This window comes from Diabrotica undecimpunctata, chromosome 3, assembly GCF_040954645.1.
Source record: "Diabrotica undecimpunctata isolate CICGRU chromosome 3, icDiaUnde3, whole genome shotgun sequence".
Lineage (NCBI taxonomy): Eukaryota > Metazoa > Arthropoda > Insecta > Coleoptera > Chrysomelidae > Diabrotica > Diabrotica undecimpunctata.
This window is the reverse complement of record NC_092805.1, coordinates 167,175,213-167,190,885: the sequence shown is the minus strand read 5'-3', so window position 1 is coordinate 167,190,885 and position 15,673 is coordinate 167,175,213. Positions and strand designations below refer to the sequence as shown.

The following is a 15,673-nucleotide window of genomic DNA, read 5'->3' as shown; positions in this document are numbered from 1 at the left end:
CAATTTACGGGGCTAATATTGGAGAAGAAACAGGCTTTAAAGCCTACATACAAGAAGGAAGAAGAAGAAGGAGAAGAAGTGTTGTTTAATGGCTTCTGTTCTATTAATGCAATAAGCTAGCTTTATGTTTGTTGTCTGTATTGGGGAAATTTCAAATTATTAAAAAAAATCCGGACAGAACAAAGTCACGAAAGATTGGTAACTCACGAATAAACGATAAACGATCTAAATTATTTTTTCTCAATTTTTTCTATTTTAATTCGATATGCTTTCGAATAAATTCTTTTGCTGATGTCCTTGAAAGCTAGCATTAAATAACGATTATAGCTGTAGAATTATTTAAAAGTTTAAAAGCCATAAAAATAATATATCTTGACATGCATTCTAGAAGTGTGTGATTCTCTAGCGAAAACGTCAAAGATATTTATATTAAATGGAAAGATTACAACTATTGTTTTGTATAATTTCACAGTGGTTCTTTTAATTAACTCTCCGCAATGGGCCAAAGAAATATCGAAGAATGGTACGTAAATCATCTTGACGGGCTAAATGAACAAATTAAATTGTCTGCTTCTAAAAATAAAATGAAAAGGCATAATTAATATTAAGAATAAGTTTTTATTTTACCACACTACTTAACGACTTAATTCAAACATAGGACTTTCTATTTACTTATTGAAATACGTAATTTACTATCACAAGCACTCTCTTCTTACGAAAGTAGGATTCGTGCTTTTTCTAAAATTTGTTGTACTTCGTGTTTGAACGTCGTCCTTTGTTTTTCGCTCAGTTTCATCAAATATGGTTTTAGATGTTTAAACACATCCTCTTGATTTAAAAGGTCACGAATGTTGGGGTTATACGGAACTAGACCAATAATTTTCTCCAGGTCTGTTTTTAGTTTGTAAAATAAATCTGCTTCTACAAAACCTATTGGAAGCGAATGGTTCAAAAATTCTTCTGAATCGGCTTCGTCTAAAACAATAACACATTTAGACTGACATTTAATAAAATTCCTTTTTTTGTTTTTAGGTTACCCTTATGGTTGATTAGAAATTTATAGTATTATAGTTACGTAGAAAAATAATAAAATTAAACCGTTGTTAGACACAATACAGAAAAAGAAATATTCTGGTTTGTATATTTATTTCCGGTGAAAGATAATAAGTAATTAACCCTTTTTCTGCGGCATACAAATGAGAGTAGTACACCCATGCAGGGAGGGGATATTTTTTAACGGTAGGTGCAACATTTTTAACTTAATGGACTATAAATATTCCATTGTTAGTCAAAATAATATTTTTCTAGTATTTTTTGCAAAGCGCCCACGTGCGTTCTCCGCATATTTGTAGGATTGTCAAAAAATATTCGGAGGAAGCACTTTAAAAAAAGAACTGTGCAATATTTTATTTATGATACTCCACGAAACATTCATCTAGGCAGAGACCACGTTTTTTAGCACATGCTGCACAATGGTATACAGGTCTTTGCATATCTTTTTTTCTTATTCGTGCACGTACGATATGTTCTTCTAAGAGTCCTGCCTTGTTCATTGACCCTGCCAATCTTTATTGAGTTCTTTATTTATCGATTAATTCTACCTTGTTGTTATTGATCTATATCTCTTCGCTGGGAACCATATTGGTCATCATTTTGGTTTTCTCGAAATTTATCTCCAGCCCAGTTTCTTGTAGTATGTCATTCAGTTCTTGGAGCATGTCTTTAATCTCTCCCAAATTATCTGACAGAGGCACGATATCGTCCGCAAAACGTAGATGGTTTAATCTTTCTCCATCGATGGATATTTCTTTCTGTTGCTATGTTAATTTTTTAAATGCATACTCAAGAACGGCAATGAGCAGCTTTGGTGACATGGTATCACCTTGCCTGACTCTCCTTTTTATCTTTATTTTATTAGTTGCTGAATGTAGACTTATGGTTGTTGTGGCATTTTCATATATATTTTTCACTATATTACAATATCTGTTGTCGACCCTGCAATCTTATAGTGCTCTTAAGATGGACGGTAGTTCCACTGTATCAAACGCCTTTTTAAAGTCTACAAATATCAATGCCAAGGGACGGTTATATTCGTTAGTTTTTTCTATCAGGGTTTTTAGGCACTGCAGGTGATCGTTTGTGCCGTAATTAGGGCGGAAACCGGCTTGTTCCCGAGGTTGGTAAAAATCCAGCTTTGTCTCTAATCTGTTTGTTAATATTCGGGTGTATAATTTATAAAGATGGTTAAGGAGACTGATTGGTCTGTATCTTTCCAGGTCTGCTATATCTCCCTTCTTGTGTAAGAGTACAGTTATTGAATTATTCCACTTTGTTGGGATATTTTGATTCCATAGGCATAGATTAAAGAGCTTTTGAATTTTGGCTATCAGTACTGAGCCTCCTATCTTTATCGCTTCCGTGACGACACCGTCCTCCCCCGGAGCTTTGTTATTCTTCATCTTTTTTAGAGCCTTGTAAATTTCGTCCAAGGAGATTTCTGGGATATCTTCGGAGCCCTGATTCTGAACCTTCCTCTGCTGATATTCAACTATAGTCGATTGGTTGCTATATAATGTCTCATAGAATGATTCCACAATTTGTATACACTATTATATCTAAAATTGATTCGTCTGATCTAAAATTGATTCGTCTGACTCTATATTGTGACGTTTGTTTCGAAGGTACTGCCTAAAAACAAGCAGACTCTTCCAATCATATGGTTCTTTACCTGGACCAATATTTATTTGTTTGTGGTAAAAGGTATTTCTTTCATATTATCTGTTTATATATTCTCATTATCAATATTCGATGGATTTATACCATTCTGTAAAATATTCTGATCCTTCCTTTCAGAACAATATTTTCTTTGCCTTAAAATAGTATATTATAGTGTTCATTATTTTAAAACGCAGCAAGTAATTAACTTATATAATAATAAACACAAACGAAAAGGCTAGGTCTGGAAATTAACACAGAAAAAACAAAAATAATGGTACAGACGAGAAGAAATATAATCCCACAAAACATTATGCATGAAGATGACATTGAAACGGTTGGAAAGTTTACATACCTGGGAGTAGAAATATATGCCGATGGAGCAGAGGATGGAGAAATACGAAAAAGGATAACGCAGGCAAACAAAGCTTATTTTGCACTCTCCCATATATTTCGGTCTAAAAGTGTCCACCGAAATACAAAGATGAGAATCTATAAAACTTTAATTCGGCCAATAGCATGTTATGGCAGCGAAGCATGGGTCCTGAAAGAAACATCCAAAAACAAACTCGACACATTCGAAAGAAAAGTACTGAGGAGAGAATACTAGGACCTGTGAGGGAAAACGGAATCTTCAGAATTCGATATAACAACGAGCTCTATCAACTGTATAAGGAAACACCCCTGTCAGACTTCATTAGAATACAAAGATTGCAATGGGCCGAACATGTGATACGAATGGGAGAGGATAGGCTACCAAAACGAGCACTGAACGCCAGAATGCAGGGAAAGAGACCAGTTGGAAAGCCAAGAAAGCGCTGGGAAGACACAGTAAGCAGCGACGCACAAGCACTTTTAGGAGTCCGTGTATGGAGAAGAGCAGCCACAGACAGACAAGGGTGGAGGCAAAAAATAAAGGAGGCCAAGGCTCATTTTGGGCTGTAGTGCCGTAGAAGAAGAAGTAATTAACTTACATTCATCTGACTCGTAGATTCTATTTCAATTTTAGAATCAATTTTTACATTCCCTCAACTGAAAGATTGTTTGGATTTCTTACTTTCACAACACATTTTCTTTTTATACCAGACAGGCCAGCGAGTTCATTTATTTCGGCCATTGTAATGCGAGAACTAGATTTAAATGAATACTAATCGATTTTTACATAAATTAGTATGGACAACTGTTTACAGAATAAATCTGTGAATCCCCAAGAAACGAGTGTCATCTGTGAGTAGTGTGAGGTGTTTAATAGTGTTGTGGAAAATTGACCGGCGCGCGGCGTCTACGGAAACTGAAGGGATGTAAGTTGTCTATTTAAATAATGTTTACACAGGACGCGTATGAGGGCCGTTCGCATATTGTAAAAGCCTAAAAGGACGCACATGAGTGCTTTCCGCAGGGAAAGGGATAGGCCGGCCACTCACTATCAGGTACACCGGAATAGGTAGACCTAGACTAAACATTTTATGAACAGATGAATCAAATTTTTCAACTTCAGGCATTTTTAATAGAAGAAATAGGTATTCGTGGGAATAGAAAAATAATCGAAAAAGAAAAATTAAGCAAATAAAAAAGTCAGGAAGAAAATCAATAAATGTGTGGTGCGGAATATTTCAAAACAAAATAGTTGGCCCATTGTTTTATGATTATAAATTAACTGGGGATTCATATTTGGACACAGTCATTACAGAAGTCGATGAGTTATTAAATCAAAATTATACACAAAATCAATTAAATAGTATATGGCAACAAGATGGAGCACCGCCACATAATGTCGTAGCCGTTCAAGAACATTTAAATAATTAATTTAATGTGTGGATCGGCAATAAGGGTACCATTACATGGCCACCAAATAGTCCCAACTCAACACCATGTGATAACTTTTTATGGGGGGTTTTTAAAAGAAAAAGTGTATTTTAATTCAAATACAAATATTAACACTATCACGAAATTGAAAATTTAAATGGTCATAATAACACAATATCTGACGCATTAGAAAATTTGAGACGAAGATATTACTTGTGCATTGATAACAATGGAGGACACTTTGAGCATCTATTGTAATCTTAAATGTAGTATTGTAAGTCGTTAATTTTGTTGACTTTCTAAATATATTTTTTTCTTATCTTAGTATAGTATAGTAGTACCATATGCCATTATAGAACAAAACTAATCCTACATTATGTTATATTTTTGTAATCAGGAAATGCAGGGCTACTCAAAACTATAAAAAATACAGGATGTCCCATTTGAAATACTGAAGATGCATTTTATTGGGCACTCTCTGTATACAAAATTTGGTCTGTTGCTAGACTGTTGGTCGGTACAGATAAAATATTACAACTTTTATTTGAAACTTTTTTTGTATTCCCGAAATTAAGGAAAATAAGTGCGGGGTCAAAATATAATGAGAAACCCCGTACACTGTGGTTTTCATCGTCTGCGTAGTCAATAGAAGATGCCGAAACTGAAGATTTTTCTATCTATTTTACCTCATACAGAATGGATTACAGTGCTGTCTGAATCAAGAATATTCTTTGAGAACTTTGTTACGCGCGATGATCTAGATTATCTGATATCGAAATTATCGATTCAGTATCTCAGAAAACAGATACTAGTGATTTAAATTGCATAAAAGACATAAATAATACGACAAGAATTGCATACTATACGGAATTTTATAGAGCAAACCAGCAACTCTGAAGAACGAGAATTTTCTGCTCTTTATACCTTAGTTAGACAAGGCTATGGATAGAGAACAACGGAATTCTCTAATACAAACAAAATACTGACTTTTTAATATCACATTTTTTTATTTTAAGGATGTTTTTGTATTAATAATAACTAAAAATGTTTGTTATAGTTTATTTCACGAAAAATGGTTGAGTGCTAAACGATTGCAATAAAACCCGACCGCAAGTACCCGCTCAACATTAGTTGAGCAGGTAAGTATTCAGGTAAAATTGAAGCTACCGTGGAGTGTCATTATCTTGTTTGTATAATAAATTCCTGGTAATATAAAAATGATTAAAAAATCGTATAAAATTATAAAAACGGTTAGAATACATTTTATTTCATAAAGTTGTAAACATTTTAACAGTGAGTTTCACTATCAATGGTTGATCTTTTAATGACCACAATAAATTTGTTGATCGTTAAGTATTTTCTGGAATAATTAATCAGGTTCCCTCTATTCTGTATAATTTGTAAAAGTATATAAAACCGAAGAGAAATTTTTAAATATACATTTTGTTTCATTTAGTTGAAAGTGTTACAAGTGTTACCAGTGTTATACCTATTTATACCAATAAAACAGGATTATGTGGCGTCCGTGGAAAAACATTGATGGTGCTTCTTCCAGTGTTCCAGCAATGAAAAAGCATTTATCTGCTGACGCTAGAGAAATCGTAAAAACAATATATAGTTCTTTACTTACAAGAGGACTTAATGCTAATACTGCAGCCAGTGAAATATCTGATTTAACGTGAATACCTCTAACCACAGTGAAAAGAATTACATCAAATACCATTAAGTCAAGAAGGAAGCCTAAGGATGCCGGTTCTACCAAATGTATTGACGAAAGTGATAAGGACTTAATACGACGAAAAATAGAGCAACGGATACCTACATTAGATGCTTTAAAACAACGGCTTACTAATGATGATACACAAATAAACTGTAGTCGCATTAGTCTTTGGAGGATTTTGTCTAAAATGGGCTTCAAATATCGTACAATTGACAAAACGCAAGTGCTTATGGAGTCCCATCGTTTACAAAATTGGCGTACTGAATATATAACTTCTATAAGAATGTACCGTACAGAAGATCGACCAATAATTTATCTGGACGAGACATGGTTTGACACTCATGAAACACCATCCAAAGGATGGGGTAATTCTTCCAACAGGTGTCAAACAAAAGCTCCATCAAACAAAGAGAAAAGAATAACAATTTTACATTCAGGATCAGAAAATGGTTGGGTCCCAAATGCCTTATGGCTTTGTGCAAAGAACATTAAAGACTCCTGCGTGGACTACCATGAGGATACAACAGCAGAGCTTTTTGAGCAATGGTTTAAGAATTGTCTTATACCTAACCTTCCTCAAAATAGTGTGATAGTAATGGACAATGCAAGTTACCACAGTCGTCAATTACATAAGTCTCCAAGTGCAAATAACACGAAAACTGAAATTCAAAACTACCTGTTAGAAAACGATATATATTTTGAAGAAAGTTATTTAAAAAATGAACTGTTAGAAGTGTTAAAATCATTTTCTATTAAAAAAGTATATGTTTGTGACGCATTGGCCGAGGACATGGGACATACAGTGTTACGGCTTCCGCCCTACTATTGTTTATTTAATCCCATAGAGCATATGTGGCACCAACTAAAGTCAAATGTTAGGTCACAAAATGTTTCTCCGACTTTAAGTGGTAGTGTAGTCGAATGAAATGTGTTGATGATATCTCCCCAGAAAGTTGGAAAAATTCAGTACGCCATGTAATGAACGTAGAAAATTCATATGTTACTTTGAATCACATAATTTAACCAATTGTTATTAATCTTGAAGAGGATAGCGACAGCGAAAGAGAATTAAGTATTTAGGAATTCATAAATATATTTTGGTTATTTTTTTTGTAAATATTAACTAATATGTATATATTTTTCTATATTTTTTTTCAATTCATCTATTTTTTGTACATCATGTATTCGTTTGTATGTATATACTGTAAATAGAACTATTATTACTGTACATTTTTAACGATATCCGATTAGGAAGAGCAAAAACTTTTAAACACGCCAGATTTTTGCTGACAGTCCTAAACCTGTAAAAAGTGTGAAGGAAAGTACCTTTCTGAATTTAGATCGATATACTACAATTATTCACGTAGAAAAAAAACTACTTTCTTCATGTTAAAAATTGTTTAATTATCAAGTATATTCACTTGAACAACCTGAAAATACCATATGAAATAATTTAATAAATTTTTATAATCGTGTATTACACACCTACCAATGAAATATATTAAATAACAAACTTTTTGAAGTGCGACCCTGTGTACTTCGGTAGTTTATCGAGAGACTCTTGTATACACAATAGGATCAACTCAGGTAACCATTAAGCACTCAACCATTTTTCGTGAAACAAACTTTTCCTCTGTAACTTGAATTTTTATATATTTTACCTCTCTAACTCAAAATTAGTAAGAATGACTCTCAACCTCCTTACGTCTATGAATTTTTTGGCCTCTTTTTTGAAGTTCGACTTACAGAGGTTCTACTGTATATAAAACAAAACACGGAATTAACGGTTTAAAAAAAATAGTTTGTAGTAGCTGCGATAGTACTATGTGAGCATACAGAAGACACTATTTCCTCTGTCTATACATATAAAATTTAAAATTATAAAGTCACTTTTCAGAGGTAGAATGATTTCATACATTATCTTTGTTTTGTTCGTTAAATGCATCTAATTTTATTTTGTATGATTTAAAGAGCCATGTTGATTTAAAATGTGGCACTCACAATATGTAATAAACGTGAACCGAACTACATACCTGACATCACATCCTCTTCTAGCTTTATAGCAGTGATCAACCAACTGAACAAAAACACAGTAACCACAGCCAGAAACAGATAAAATATCTTTACCATCGTCCTATCTATCTTCTTTCCACCCATTAGAATAAACATCGATTTTCTACTTTAATAAACGAAATACAATTAAGTCAGTGGAAAAATAATTGGTTTCGTTTGCAGTGATAAGAGAAACAATAAAACCGTTTTATTTTATATGTACTAAAATTTGATTGGAAAATATCAGTAGCCAAGATGTAGCAGTCAAGGATTTCTATACACATCTAAACGTCGGTAGTTCAAATCAATTTTTTCTCTTGTGCTGCGTATAATAAAAGCGTAAGTTGGACGAGAGCGGACTGGCTGACAAAAACGCAACGGTGAAGGTGGAGATTGTGTCTGAATTTCTTAGAAGAAGAATGGCGAAGTTTGTATTTGTCGTAGTTTCTTAAAGAATCAGCTTTATAGCTTAAAAACCGGCTATTTTGCTAAGTAGCGCTTCTTGCTAGGCTAATTAAATGCCCTGCACTAAATGTCTCCGCCCTGTTTTCTATAAAGCTGAAAAATCTAGCTTTATAGACAATTTTCGAACGTTTTAGTATAAAAAGACAAAATCTTTATTTTCTTGACTAAAGTCATATAATAATTGATCTGTCTCCTCTTCATAAAGATGATCCGGAGCAGTTTTATAGAAGTTTTGGAAAACATTTGTCTAAAAAGCCGAAATTATCAGTCTCTTAGTTATAACGCCAAACTAATATTTTTTCTCTATTTGCATTTTAGTTTTCTAGTAAATTAGGGTGACAAAATATAAATTTAATTATAGAATATATTTATAGGTTATTAATTATCAAATCCCCAGTGTGTCAAACTGTTCATCTTTTTTAGTGCGTCTGTATATGCGCGGATATACAGACGCACTGTACGTAAAATCAAATCTTAACTGTCTTTTTCCTTTTATTCCGATATACTCTGTACGAGTACTAGAAACCAATTCGCTAAGGATTTTTGCTTAGTTGAGGAGATATATTGTGAAATGCAATTTTAGATTGAAGTCGAAAAAAACTTCCAAATATGCTTAGATCGTAAAATATCAGAACATCCCAGAAGTGAGGTATATCCCACTGAACTTAACACAAATTGGGAGTTTATGAAAACCATGCTCAAAGAGACCGCAGAGGAAGTGCTGGGTAAAGTACCCAAGGGACAGCGAAACAACTGGTTTGATGAGGAATGCCAACGAGTAAGGAAAGAGAAAAATGACGCGTATCTGAAAATGATCAACAGAAGGACTAGGAGCAATGTTGAAGAATATCGAGTAAAGAGACGAGAGGAAAAATAAAAACACTAACAGAAAAAGCGGCAACAAATCAATAAAGAGTTCGAAGAAATGGAAAACCTTAATAGAAAACACGAATACAGAAAATTTTACAAACAGGTTAACACAAAAAGAAAAGTTTTCAAGCCACAAGCGAACCAAGTCAAGGCCCTTAACGGAATTCTTTTAAACGAGAGAGTGGAAGTACTAGAAAGATGGCAGGAACATTTTAGTACGCTACTTAATAGAGAAAGTAGAGCTGAAGGTAGATATAATATAGAAATAGAACAGGAGGATACTGAACTACCAACTTTGGAAGAAATAAACAAAGCAATTCAGTCTCTAGCCAGAAACAAGTCACCCGGAGCAGACAACCTACCCGCAGAAATATTTAAATGTGGCGGTCAAACATTTGTAACCCTCCTTCACAAACTACTAATACAGGTATGGCAAGAACGCGCGTTACCAGAAGATTGGAATACTGGAATTATATGCCCCATACACAAAAAAGGAAACGTTCTTGAATGCTCCAACTTTAGAGGGATTTCCCTTCTTAATACAGCATATAAAATTGTGTCCCTGATACTTAACGAACGACTGGCACGGTATACTGACAATATAATAGGATGCTACCAAAGATGCTTCTTGAAAAATAAATCTACCATTGATCACATATCATCCATCAGACAAATATTAGAAAAAACGACGGAGTACGAGAGTACTGGCATACGAAGATGTAATGGCATAGACTGCCATTACATCTTCGTAGACTTTAAGGCAGCGTACGATACTATTGACAGGCCCCAATTATATTCGGCGATGATCGAATTAGGAATACCAAAAGGATTGGTAGAATTAATTAAAATGACAATGATGAAAGTCGAATGTAAAGTGCGCGTACAAGGGGATGTTTCAAAACCATTTAAAACCAACAGAGGACTGCGCCAGGAAGATGCGCTATCATGCACGCTGTTCAACCTAGCGTTAGAAAAAGTTATGAGAGATTCGGGAATAAACTTAAAAGGTACGATATATACCCGTAGTATACAAATAATGCCATACGCTGATGATATCGTCATAATTGGAACAACTCAAAATGAAGCAGTACACACGTATCAAAAATGCCACAGAAAACATCGGACTTCTGATTAACATCCAGAAAACTAAATATATGCCGGCCATATCAAGAATTCTACAAAATAACTTAGAGGTGCAACACGAAACGATAGAAATGGTAGAAGAATTCTGCTACTTAGGATCACTGGTAGACTACAAAAATAACACATCCAACGAGATAAAAAAAAAAGAATATGCGTGGCTAACCGCTGTTATTTTGGCCTGGGCCCTCAACTAAGAGCGAGAAGTATGTCAATAGCAACAAAGTGCAAACTTTATAAAACAATAATACACCCAGTGCTAAAATACGGATCGGAAACATGGGCAATGACGACCCGAGATGAAGAGTTACTGCGAGCCTTTGAAAGAAAAGTATTGAGGTCCATATATGGCGGAGTAAACGAACAGGGTCTGTGGAGAAGGCGATATAACTTTGAACTCTATAGACTTTTTGGTGATGCAGATATTGTAAAGACCATCAAAGTAAACCGCCTAAGGTGGGTGGGCCACGTTATGCGGATGGATGAGAGTGATCCCACTAAAATAACTATGCTAAACAGGCCGGCCGGAAGAAGAAGAAGGGGGCGACCTAAACTCAGATATCTGGACGATGTACGGGAAGATCTGAGGAAGATTGGAGTGAGGGGCTGGAGAAGACAGACACTCAATAGGGAAGGATGGAAGAATGTTTTGAAGCAGGCCAATGCTCACGAAGGGCTGTAGCGCCAACTGATGATGAATTTTAGATTCCCCATGTCTCTAATAACATCTTTATCAACGTCTGTTTTGCCTTGCAATTTTTAGAAGGCACAGATTAAAGCAGAAATCTGAATTTGGTTTCGAAAATTAGTTTCCAGATTTTGATTTTTAAATATTATACTCCTGTGACAGCTATAATTTAAATCAAAGCCTAACAGGAAAAGTGACATAAAGCAAAATAAACAGAAATAAATATATTTACATGATATAGGAAAAATGTCCTAAGCCAAAATACGTTTATTTGCCATTTTAAATTCTCACAGAATACAACCTGAAAAACGTCACAACTCGAAATATGTCGGTTTTTCTAAGTAGCGGAGAGACCTTACTCGTGGGCGATCAAGACGCAATTCCAACGCGTCACTGTTATTGATTCAAAGGAGTGAATAACGAGAAAGCACGTAACGACACTAGCAATATCTGGGGATAATTATAAAAATCAAATTGTGACAATTTTTCTGATAAAAGATTATTCTATTCAATATATATTCCATATAATGCGGATATACAATGAAATTTGCAGAATTTGGAGTTGTGTCACTTTTTTTGCGGGGAAGCGATATATTTCCCGATTTTCCAAATTTTAGTAGCTTACTTCATTTCCACATTGATAAACAATTTTAAATTCAATTCCAAGTTTAAAGTTGTTGAAATATTTTAATCTTTTAATTTTTTTTGCTGTTTTCGCAGGACTTCAACAAGTAGGCTTTGACCGTTTTCTCAAAGACAGGAAACTACATTTAAACATTTTGATGCATTCTGTCATAATAAATAAATTGCTTATTACTGTAAATTTAAAAAATTCCCGCCAATGATGCCATGAACTGTAAAGCTTTAGGCGTGCAGAAAATTAAGTTTCTTTCGTCTTATATACAGTGGTGCCCCACCTAAGTTTTTAGTTTTACCTGCTTTTCACATATTTTGAATTTACTAAATATCCAAAACCGCTTATTATGTCAAAAGGAGTCAAATAACGCAAAAACGGTAACACTTTGTGTTACCGTTTTTGTCGAATGTATGCTCAACAAAGTACCCTGGAATACAACAAAAAATAATTCAGAAATGCAATGCATATAAAATAACGAAGTTGGGGACTATTTCGTTTATAACCAAAAATAGTTGACACTCAAAAATATTTTCATTAATAAGTTCAAAATCGACAACTTATGCAGCTGACCAGATCAGAAATCCATTTAGATTGGCATATAGGTACATCTAATAGGCCACTCAATGTGAGACCCCCGATATAAATACCTTTATAACTTAAATTTTAAAGCAATGAGTTAATAATTTCTGAATTTAATAGATCAAGAAGAAGTGTAGCAGGTAACAGGAAATCTTCCAGATTAAAAACAAGCGAATTGAGGCAAAAATGATTGACTTCAATTAGTGCGGTCGTAGATATTATTAAATTTATCTGACTTGGCCCATTGTTAAGACCGGTCCGGAGCGATAAGCAAACGAGGTAGACAGAGTTGATCTTTTGACCATTAACACTGAGTAAACGGTACTCCTATAATAAAGCAAAGGATCCACAAAATTTACAATAATTACGACGACAAAAACAAAAAAACCGATGTAAAATATATTGCTTTGCCTTATATATCCGAAATTAATGTTTTCAAATAATGAGTTTTAAAATAAATTAAATAACATTGGAGAAATATTTTGTGACCTCACGTTAGACTTCAATTTGTGCCACATTATGTTCTATGGGATTTAACATACAATAATAGGGTGGAAGCCGCAGCCCTGTATGTCACAATTTGCTTTGCATCTACAGATAAATGTTTCTTTTTTACCGAAACACTAGAAGAAGCCCCACTATTCTTATCCCACGGACGCCAAATAATGATAAAAAACGTAATGAATAAAATGAGTAATACTACTTAACACTTCCCGTGAAAAACAAACAAATTTTCTCAAGAACTCGTATTTAAATACTGGTTGGTGTCCAGTTACATGAACTTATTATACTAATACCTGAAAACCACTTAAAAGGCGATTAGCAAACCCGTGGCGCACTTCGAAAAACCCTCTTATCAGTACAGTTTCGTCAATATAAGCCTTATCTGTATTAATGAAATTATAATGAGTTTGGATTTGACGAAATTAAATCAACATTAAGAAATGAAGATTGACAAATTTTACCTGAAACCGGGCCTTTTCTACTATTATCGGTCAACCCAGGATGTTTATAGTCGGTACTTATTGAAGTCAACCATTTACTGCTAAACAAACTTAACACGTCCATTAATATCTCGTCCCTATAGTAGAATATTGTTATATTTCGGAAATAATTTCTTATGAATTTTTTATTTATCTGTTTTTTTTATATTGTAAAATAAATTGTACCTTAATTTATCGGTACCACTTTTGGCATATCAAACTCGATATCTTATTCTCTGTCGGTTTCTTTGATCTCCTTTGATCGTCGGCGTCGTATGAGACGGAAAAAGCTTTCCGTTAATTTATTATCGTATCCCTACCGCTCAAGCACGAATTTCAAAGTCATCTTCAATTGTTAGTCGATCGATTCCACCAAATATTAAAACAATTTATTTTATTTTACCCTGACGTTCTAAATTTAATTTATAGTTTATGGACATTTTCCATTTGTATTTTATCTTTTGGCTCACATTGTATTAGTTTTAGGATATAAATCGTTTAATGTATCGATTTCGTTTACCTGACATCGACCCCAAAAGTTTTTGTAACTAATAAAAATTTTTTAGGTTGTTTATAACTAACCACATAATTTAAAATTTCGTAAATAATTACGTCTCTTAATATAATTATCATTTCCCCATCATATAGGGTAGAGGCACCACTTATGGCCACTACCTCTCCTATGGCCATTTCACTATGATTCGTAGGATAATAAGCATGGCGTTCATCAAATAAACTTGAAGCTGATAAAATGTCAAATAATTATATAGGAAGTGGGAATAGTGACAGGAACTTACATAACTGATCCATTCATTTCATTGTTGATATTTGAGTGGTAGTATGTTACACGTGCCGAGCTAAATAACAAATTTTCTTAAGAAACATATCTGATATCATTTTAAGTCCAATACTTATGGCCAATCTGCTGGCTACAAGTAGGTAAACGAAATCCACTTTTGGCCATGTTACTTTTCTACTAATGTAGCATGTTCACATAAATATAGCTATTTTATTTCTTTTAGTGAAAATACCAAACGCACTTAAAAATAATAAAAGCAGAGTAGAAAAGGTAAGTATACCAAAATTTCAGTATTCACCTTCAAAATTAAATTTAGCAATATGCCATATCCGAAGGAATACCTGTGGCCACAACCAGTCGTCAATTTAAAGTTCCGAGAACTACTTTGAGTAATAAAATACCCGGAAAGTCTCCAAGAGATTCAGTGCACTGTGGATTCGATTCTCACTTGGGAAAAGAGACTGAAGACCTCCTAGTTGAATGGATATTAAATTGTGCAAACATGGGGTTTCCAGTTCATAAAGACGGGTTATTAAGTTCGGTACAAAAACTTGTTCGAGAGTCAAATATTAAAACTCCTTGTGTCAACGATCGTCCAGGCAAAAAATGGTTTTACAGCTTCCTTAACAGGCACAAGCAACCGTCCCAGAAGAAAGCAGAATACATTCACGGTGGTAGAGGCGCAGTAACTGAAGAGAAAATACGTAAATGGTTCGACGAGGTTCGTATGAATTTAAGCGATATGAGGGCTACCAGTGTTTTAGATCATCCAAAAAGGATTTACAATATGGATGAAACATGTTTTTGTTTAGCCCCAAAAAGTGGTACTGTAATTGGACCACGAGGAAAAAACATCTATGATGAACGAACCTCATCAAATAAGGAAAATGTAACTACGCTTTTCACAGTAAATGCAGAAAGAAAATTCGCTCCTCCTTTGACACTTTTTAAATATGACCGGATTCCGTCCGCTGTATGTAAAGCAGCTCCTAAAGGTTGTGGAATAGGGAAAAGTGAAAGAGGCTGGATGACTGCAGAATGTTTTTTTGAGTATTTTTCAAACGTTTTTGTACCCTACCTAAAGGAGTCTCAAATAGAGTTCCCCATTCTTGTCTTTTTAGATGGACATAAATCCCATCTGACCCTATACTTAAGTAAAGTTTGCAAAGAAAATCAAATAATTTTAATAGCATTGCCCCCTAATGCTACTCAAATTCAA

General features: G+C 34.1%; 1 long non-coding RNA gene across 1 annotated transcript; it reads right to left on the bottom strand.

Annotated features, from left to right (window-relative positions):
- Positions 1-598: 598 nt before the first annotated feature.
- LOC140436286 (uncharacterized) lies at positions 599-8,701 on the bottom strand. The gene is made up of 2 exons (XR_011950274.1): positions 8,275-8,701; positions 599-975 (listed from the first exon to the last, which is right to left on the bottom strand). It is a non-coding gene; the product is annotated as an uncharacterized lncRNA (long non-coding RNA).
- Positions 8,702-15,673: the final 6,972 nt, after the last annotated feature.